The following is an 8929-nucleotide window of genomic DNA, read 5'->3' on the forward strand; positions in this document are numbered from 1 at the left end:
TTTCTGAATAATAACTTTTTTTTATAACGAACCCAAAGCTCACAGCTACCCAACAGAAGGGTCGCGACAAATATTTCATGACTGCGTGATATTTCCCCCCCTCCTCAAATAAACCACCCACCCAGAGAGGGGGAAACTATAGTTTTTAGCGATGAATTAAATTTAAAAAACAACATGATTAAGTTATAATTAGATGGAATCACCTGTCTGACCCAAAAATTGGTCACCTCTCTCTAATTGTGCGTATATATGAAAAAACGGCTGAATCTATAAGAGAACTAGCAGTTCTGTACAGTAAAACGGTGATTTAGACCGCCGATTCGTCGATATGTATAAGGTTTTTGCCAATTCACTGTTCTTTCACTTAGCATTTTCGTCGATTCTTTTCTGCACAGTAAAATGGAAATGCCGATCTGGATCATCGATTCAGCAATCCAAACCGGGGCACTGATCCATTTTTTAAATCACTTTTTAGAAGAAAAGGATGGGCGTTGCGGTGCATCATATGGGGAGGGAGTGGGGACATGGGTGGGCGTTGTCTTTGGACTTTGTGATCCTCTCTTCTTCTAAATCTTCATTCCCACTCCTCAAGATTCCTCTCTCACTCGAACCTTCCAAATTATACAAAACCAGAGGATGATGGGCCCTTGGTCAAGAGGCAGTTGTTGTTATGTATTCAGGTGAGTCCTCGGATTCCTCCAACTAACCATCATTGGTTCTAGAGCCTTAATCCTTACTCCCTCCCTTGCCTTGTTCAATGAATCTTTTCTCTCTCTCTCTTGTATTTTTCTCTTTTGGTGAACGCATTTCATGTACCCTCTTTTTGAAAGTTGGAACCAATATCTATAAATGTTTTGCAAGATAAATAAATTTGAACTATATTTTCAATTAGACATTTCCAAATACTTGTTTCATTGGGTCTCCTTATTTACTTTGCCAAAAGTTTTTATGCTCAAGCGGTCGTATATTTTTCATATTCTCTACGGGAAAACCATTTTAGAAGTAACTTTAGGGTCCCAAAGTTTAGGGATGTAAACTCTTGAACTAGACTATCATAAAAATAAAAAATAAAAAACTTCCAAATCATACTCTCTATGCACTTGAAAAAGATAATGTCTCAAAATTGAAGGAAGACAGTCTAATTCTTTAGAATGAGATTTAAGTATGGAAAAAGTTATATAGAGCCGAGGCTCCAAACAATCAAATTAGAGGGCATCTCAAAAATTTCACTAAAAGAGATTTTTTTGATGCCTAGATATTCTCAAATTGATCATCTCGACATCGAGATGCATGGAAATGAGAAAAACATAGATTTCCAGTTTTGGAAATACAGCATGTTGTAATGCATTTTCAAACTGTCAATTCTCAAGATTTTCAAGTTTTCATAGATCTACTCGATGTTTTCATAGTTTTCCATGATTCTTAAGGAGTTCCCAAAAATTTTAGATTCAAATCCTCCTAAGTCGATATTTTCCCCGTGGGAATAGATGGACAACATATGCTCCACAGGGAGCATAATACACATGATCATTTTCTTTTTCTTTTAGAATTAGGCGAGGTTTGTGTAAGGTGTCAACCAATTACAATTACATTATTGAAGTGAGGAGCATCTATAAAAAATATGGTAAGCCTTGTGATGGCATGAAAATCTATTGTCATTTCTAACTATGAACTTTAAAGCTAAAAGATTGAAGCCGCTTGAGTAGATCTATAATCGGTTAATTTTTTTGAAAATAGACAGACCAGATAATGCATACAAGAATTTTTTGAAAATAGACTACCAGATAATGCATACAAGATGCACTATTTTAATGAGTTGTGATTTTTTTTTTTTTCTTTTTTTTTTAAAGTTAAGCTGATCAATTTGAGAGTTTTTTTTTTATCGTATTCTTTTCCTATAGGTTTTTATCTTGTGAAATCTTATTATAACCGGATTTGGGCCTATTTGCATAGCACACCATACGGGTTGTCTTGCTCTTTAGCATGTATGTGTTGTCTCACTCTCTCAACCACTTTGTTTTATTGCCTTTGGTTTTATGTGTAACTTGATATCTACCCCCTTGTCCTAATTTGTTGTGTCCAGGGACCAACGGTTAGAAGGAGCCCTCACCCGAAAGAGACTTCCCAAATTAAAATTTGAGACAATATATACAATCTAATGTATTTACATAAGGAAAAAGTTCATATAAGTGTGAGGCTCTGAACAATCAAATTAAGGAGCATATAAAAAATTTCACTAGAAGATGTTGTTTTTATGTCATCTCAACCTCAAGATGCATGGACATGAGAAAAAAATAGATTTCAAGTTTTAAAAATAGCGCATCTTGTAATGCATTTTTGGACAGTCAATTTTCAAGATGTTCAAGTTTTCATATATCTGCTCGACACTATTTTTGAAGTTTTAAATTTTATAATTAAAAATAAAAATATATTTCAAGTCTATCACAAAGATTTTTAGTATTGAAACCACATTTCTCAACACTATTTGAAGGTGCGCTTCATTTTGATTGTTTAGAGCCTCGGCCTTAGACACACTGCACCTTTTGGTTTACATAAGGTGTCGACCTTACATAATCAAAGCCACAAATTCTATTGATAGATGCAATTTAGGTGCCGAAAACCCTTGGATAGTACGAAAATCTATTTCCTTGCTAATTATAAAATTTAAAGCTTAAAAAATAGTGTGCAATGAGCGCAACCATAAATACTTAAAAATCTTGAAAATAGATAGTCTAAATAATGTATTACAAGATGCAATACTTTTAAAACTTCAAAGGCATTTTTTTTCTATATCTTACATTTTGAAGTCGAGACGATCAATTTGAAGTTTTTTTTTTGGCATTGGAGCAATTTTATAATGGTTTTTGGAGTGCACATTATTTCTATAACGTGGTTGCCTTTTATAAACTCCTTCTTGTATGAAGTCTTTATGGAGATGCAGTTTCACTAAGGCCTTGCTTTATGAAAACAAAGTAACCTCAAATCCTCCTATGAAAAGCACTTTGGGGCTGAAAATCTTCATGATGGCTCTAAAATCAATTTTCAATCCCAACTGTGAAATTTGAAATTCAAAAAATGGTACACGTATTGCGGATCCATGTACATTTAATTTTAGGTCAAAATGAGCCGTCTAAAATCTAGATAATGTGTTAAAATATACTGTTTTTTTAGGCTTGAAATCCTAATTTTTCACAACCACAGTGATCAAGGCCAAGAAGGCTTTCGGATTCCAGAACTGCGATTTTCAATGACTTTTGAGGTGAGACTTTACTTGTTTTGGTAGGGCTGCAGCCCTATATAGTGAAACCATTGTCTGTTTTCATCTGTAAATGTAGTCCATTTCTCCATTTTCTGATATTTTCTTTTCCACCCATTTTAGATTGATTCTATTCGTAATTGTTTTCGTTCAGTTTTCACAATACCATCAACCCCTTCTTTAATGAAGGTTTCGTTTCACAACAATACGTAAGTTGAGATTATTGTACTTGTTATACTTCTTGCTAAAGATAAATGCTACTTAATGGCTGGCTTGGTGCAATTAGGTTTCACTTTTGGATTACGCTACATTTCTAGGGTTCTTGAAATAAATTTTCGAAATCTAGCTCATGAACATATCTACATGTTTTGCTTAAAAATGGCAAACTGATATTTGGAAAGGTTACTGCTTTAGGAGGAAATTTTCATGAAGTAAAATAATAAGCTTAGGGCTTGTAATTTCTTCCATTTGGGATGTGCTTTTATGTGCAAAGTTACTAATATTGCGCTTCACTACATTCTAATGGGCATAATATACGGAATAGCCTCAAGGCTAGGTGGTCAGAGCGGCAAGGCATACAACATCATATCTTGAGCGCCATTCCTACCATATTTTGAGCGACATTCCTACCACAAGCTGAGACACCTTCTCTACTAAACGCCCCAAAAAAATTAATAGGTTAATTGAAGGTGCTCCACATATAATTTATCCGATGCAAATCAAGGAGTAAAGATGCTTTACGAATCATATTTGTTTTCAATGCAAATCAATGGTTATGTACAATCAATTGGAATCGGACCCCGTGGGAGTCAATGTTCCCAGAGAACTAGGGCATGGCAGGAGGCAACAAATTTCTAATAGCACAAGATCTTAGTCATTCATCCAAGTTCACTCCAACAGTTAATATAAATTAGTTGATTATTTATATGAGAAAAATCTTTGTGAGACCTCGTTTAAAGTATCTGGTCCACAACACAGATCCAGGGGTAAGAGGGGGTAAGGTTTGCCAAGAAGCTTCAATTACTCAAGGGGAAAATCAGAGTGGAAGCAAAATACAGTTGGAAACTTGTCAGCCAAAATTGAAACTTTAAACTGATGATGTCCAAGCTTATAATTGAGCAACTAATTCCAAGGATGACTTCCTCCCAAACTTAGAAGAGTGCTGAACTCAGAGCATCATTGATTGATTGTCTCAGGCTCGAAGAGACCTATTGGTACCAGAGGTCGAGGTTTAAGAGGCTCAAGGATGACAACAAGAGAACAAATTTTTTTCACGCTCTAGCTAATGCTAGGAGAAGAGCCAGTAATTTTGGAAGTCTTATGGTCCTTGAAGGAGATGAAGATGACATTAAGGCAATCGAGGAGGCTGTTGTCAAAGACTTCAAGTGCAAAGAAGTCCTAAGGGCTGGCTGAAATGGCCATTAGCATTGGATGAAACAAAAGAGTCAGTGTTTGGAATGCCAAGTGATAACTCCAGGGGCCTAATGGGTTTCTATTGGCCTCTTCCAAATTGCTTTCGGGACATAATCAAAGAAAATATCATGATGGTGTCTGAAGAGTTCCACTCGAGACAATAAAATTAACAGTGTCATGAATGTCACCTTTATAGCTTTGCGACTGATAAGGGACTCGATTGATCCTTGAATCACATCAGGCCCATTAGTCTTCTTTGGAGTCTTTGTAAGATTGTGCCAAATGCGTTGAAAGCAATGAGTGAAGTCCATAGGCAATACTAAATCTGTCTGCAAGGAGGGCCGCGCATCCATCAGTGAACCTTAGAACCTATGCTTGAGTACTTTGGCAGACACTCATGTTTGATATAATCCTGATAAGTGAGTTATAAGATATCAATTTTAAGGACTACAAAATATCTGGAATGCCTATTGATACTAAAGTAATTATGTGGATTATTCCCTAGTTTCTGAGATGCCTTAACATATAAGATAATCCACAAGTCATTGATACCAAACTTCATCAGATCAGCTAGTTACATTTGCTGATTATTCTTGCTCTAGAACAAGGGTACTATGAGCGAGGATTGTGGTTCACCACCTCCCAAGTCAAGGAATTGGCCAAGCTCCAATCTTACAAAGAAATCAGCAAGCATAATGCTTCAAAAGTCTTCCTTGTTGTATGCCTAGAGATAATACTCTCCTTGATCTGCTTTTAACAGGCACTGTGCGAGTCACCATGCCGCAAAATCGGAAATCCTGCTATAGTGTGCTCCTTCCATGTACCCCAGTAGATGGAAAGAGCACTTACTGCTCAAGGATGATCACATTTGGACTTGCATGTTGCTTTCGCATGGAATAAATTGCCCTACCAAACATCAATCTTTTGGTAGATCACACTGCAAAATTGAAACTGTTGTCCTTTGTCAATAGAATCCTGGAAAGCACGGCTATTTTCTTCTTGTCACCATCCAAAATGCTTTGCACACTGTTTGTGCCATGTTTCATCTGTTGCTTGCCTTTATGGGCAGAGTATCACCCCAAGTATTGTATCTTCCAACCTTTGTTCTACTAGTTCCTTCGATTAATTATCTTTGTTCTCCTGACAAAGCATAGTTACTCGTTTATGTTTCAGTGGTCCAAACATGCTCAGAACCTCTATTTAGATTCTGCTTCCCTTCTGCTGGTGAGAATTTGCATTCCTTTCTATGCTGTCATTTTCTTGTTCCATGTTCTTCAAATATTTAAGTTTTAGATGGTCAGGGACCAGAGGTGCTTCATGGACTTGAATGGGGAGAGTAAGACTTGCTGCCTTCCATCTAGGCCAGATGAGTACCCAAATTCTCCTAGAAACGAAGAACCTTTCCCCTCGAGAAATTTGAGGAAGCTTGCCCTTAAGCATCCCAGCATCGCATCGACAGTTACTTTCTATCTAAACTACAAAGATTTACAAAGACTTAGTAGCTTACCATGACTTACAAGCATTGCATTGCCAGTTTGAAAATTAGCATTTGACTCCATGGATCACCAATAATCCATGCACGAGCAAGAACCATCTATGAAGTGGTGGAGTCGCACTCGATCTCTAACAATAATTTCCCTATCAAAGATCCTAGAGATCGTTTTCATGGTCGAATTGCAATCTCCACATATGTGATGGTTTTTCACAACATAAATCTTATCCCAACTTCTTGTAGCGATTAGACCAAAAGCAATGGCCAACTTCTGACTATGGTAATGCAATGCATCTTCTTTCTCCTCTTCTCCCACATCATGCAACACATTCTTAGTATCTGGTGAGTGCCCTTCCAATCTCAATCTCCTAATAATCTTTTCTAACATTGCATAAATCTCTTTACTCCTAGAATGAGATCTATCGCCCACTAAGAATTGGTGAACTATTCCCTCAATTTCTATTGAACTCCAACCTAGCAAAATCTTGATCCCTTTATCTCTCGTGTCTTTCTCACCTTCTTGACCTGACCCCATCTCCCTGCCCCTGCATATATGTTCGAAATCAACACATAGGTAGCAACATATCGAGGTTCCAACTCAAGCACACGATTCACTATCTTTTTTCCAAGCTCAAGTTCACCATGAAGCTTACAGGCACCACCCAAAACTCCCCAAACAATAGTGTCAGGCTTCATGCGCATGCTCTCTATCAACTGTTGGGCCTCAAGTAGGAGGCCAACATGGCCTAGGAGATCAACCATGAACCCATAGTGCTCGATTTTGGGCGTAATATTGTACTCTTTGGTCATGCGACGGTAGTAACTATTCCCCTCTTACACCAACCCTGAATGGCTACATGCACTTAAAATGCCTATGAAAGTGATATCGTCGGGTTGGATACCTGAGCTTTTCATATTATAAAAGCAATCCATTGCCTTTGCACCAAGAGCATGCATTGCAAGGACCGAAATTATGGCATTCCACGAATCCATATTTTTGTCAGGCATCGTATTGAAAACTTCAAATGACACTTCTAATCTAGCACACTTTGCATATATGTGAATCAATGCAGTACCAATATTACCACTCAAACATTTGTTATTTCTATCTATGTATCAATAAACCAACTTTCCCTGGTCAAACGCCCCCAAATTTGCAGAGACCGATAATACAGTAACAAGTATGCCCTCATTGGGTGCAACCACATTTGCCTGCATCTCACAAAACAAGTCTAGGGCTTCCTTGCATTGGTCACTGTAGGCATAACCTGCAATCATAGTGCTCCATGAAACCACATTTCTATCAGGAATTTCATTGCAAAGTTTATGCACAAATTCCAAATTGCCACATTTTGCATACATATTATCAAAAGCAGTGCTCAAATGTACACTCGGCTCTACTCCAAGCCTCTCTATACTGGCATGTATTTGCTTTCCTCTCTCTCAATCTCCCGAATGGGAACAAGCAAATAATGCACAGGAATTTGCATCATTGGGTTCAGTCCCTGCAAAACCCATTCGATCAATAACCCTTAAAGCTTTGTCGAAGTGGCAAATTTGCACGTAACCTGCCAGTAATGATTCCCAAGTAACCGCATATCTCTCAGGCATTTCATTGAACAATTGTTCCGCAACCCATCTCCCCACTCATTGCATAAGTATTTATGATTGAATTCCACGAATCCGAATCAATGCAAGACCCACCATCAAAAACCCACCTCGCGAATCCACCTCCCTGCAACATGCATAGAGATTGATGAGTGAATTACTCACGAAAATGTCCAAGTCAAACCCTAATTTAAGAGCAAAGCCATGGCAGCTCTGCCCTAATTGAAGAGCGAGCATCCTAGTACAGGCAGTGATAGAAAATGTGAAAGTGAAATTATCCATGCCTATCCCTTTGTCGACCATCCCCTTAAATAAGGGTAGAGCTTTAGAGGGAGAGGAGCTATTGCCATGGTATTCAGAGCAAAGGTTTTATGGTTCGACATTTGAGTACAGAGTAAGGAAGCAAAGTTTAAGCAGCCATTGGAGGAGAGTGAGCAGAATAATATCGGTGTGGCATATCAAACGAGTGGTAACCATGTGAGAATGAATCTGTTTGAGCATTTCTTAAGGAGGAGGAGGATGGTTCTGGGTTTACCTATCCATATTTATGGTTTTAGGTTTAGGATTTATTGATGCTAGTGTGGTGAAGGAGATGCAGGAGAAGAGAGTGAAGAGACATGGCGGAGATTTGAGCATTTGAGAAGGAAGTCTCCTCATCCCTTCATTTTGATTTTGAAAACCCAGAAATTAGCCGTTGCATAATTGTTGACTACGTCTTTAGCTCAGGGCATATAAACGATGGTGCAAGTAACATACAAATTTCATGATACATGCGTTTTACTTATGGGTATTTAGCTCGGGGGCATGTATACGATGTTACAAATAGCATACAAATACATGGTTTTTGATTAATTGGAAAAAGGTTTTAACAATGATGTTAGTGTGTTATCAATTATCTAACGGTTTATCTGTTAAGTAGAATAGACGGTTGATATGACAACCTTTTCCTCCACACATGTTTGTCAAATGTCGAGGAGTGGGTTCACTTCAACTATTCTTATATATGTAAAGCACTGATTCAAACAATACCGTGACGGTACATAATCGTCCAATTCGACTTAAGAATCGATCACCCTGTGTCGATTCTATCAATATATAGGACATCATTCCGGTTTAGAAGAGAACCGATGATTTGCTACAGTAAAACAATATTTTGCTAC

General features: G+C 37.8%; 1 long non-coding RNA gene across 1 annotated transcript; it reads right to left on the reverse strand.

Moving 5' to 3' along the window:
* Positions 1-5069: 5069 nt before the first annotated feature.
* On the reverse strand, positions 5070-8553 carry LOC148781071 (uncharacterized). The gene is made up of 2 exons (XR_016061147.1): positions 8305-8553; positions 5070-7896 (listed from the first exon to the last, which is right to left on the reverse strand). It is a non-coding gene; the product is annotated as an uncharacterized LOC148781071 (long non-coding RNA).
* Between the last annotated feature and the right edge of the window lie 376 nt (positions 8554-8929).

Source organism: Amborella trichopoda, chromosome 8 (assembly GCF_054954075.1).
Source record: "Amborella trichopoda isolate Santa Cruz 75 chromosome 8, AtrichopodaSantaCruz75HAP2 v2.0, whole genome shotgun sequence".
Taxonomy (NCBI): Eukaryota; Viridiplantae; Streptophyta; class Magnoliopsida; order Amborellales; family Amborellaceae; genus Amborella; species Amborella trichopoda.